Below are 313 nucleotides of genomic sequence, written 5' to 3'. Positions count from 1 at the left end.
AATGGGGTACAGTCTCATTTCTACCGTAAATTTATCCCTAATTTCCGATATAATGTCCCCCTATTAATGTCTTGCTAGAAAAATAACGTAGCTGTGCTATATTGAATGCTGAACGATTGCAAAGATTATTTATTTAAGGAGAACTAATTAACGTCCGCAATTCTTACGTTGCCAGATCATAACAAGCCATTTTTCTAAGAACTTGCTTCTGACAACGGTTTTGCGTGCACTCCTTCTGTAGGAAAGAATGGCGATTAATGCCTATCGCCTATCCAGCCCACATATTTGACTGCGAGATGCGTTTACGCAGTTT

The sequence above is a fragment of the Penaeus monodon genome, chromosome 24, assembly GCF_015228065.2.
Source record: "Penaeus monodon isolate SGIC_2016 chromosome 24, NSTDA_Pmon_1, whole genome shotgun sequence".
NCBI lineage: Eukaryota > Metazoa > Arthropoda > Malacostraca > Decapoda > Penaeidae > Penaeus > Penaeus monodon.
This window is presented reverse-complemented; position numbering follows the sequence as displayed.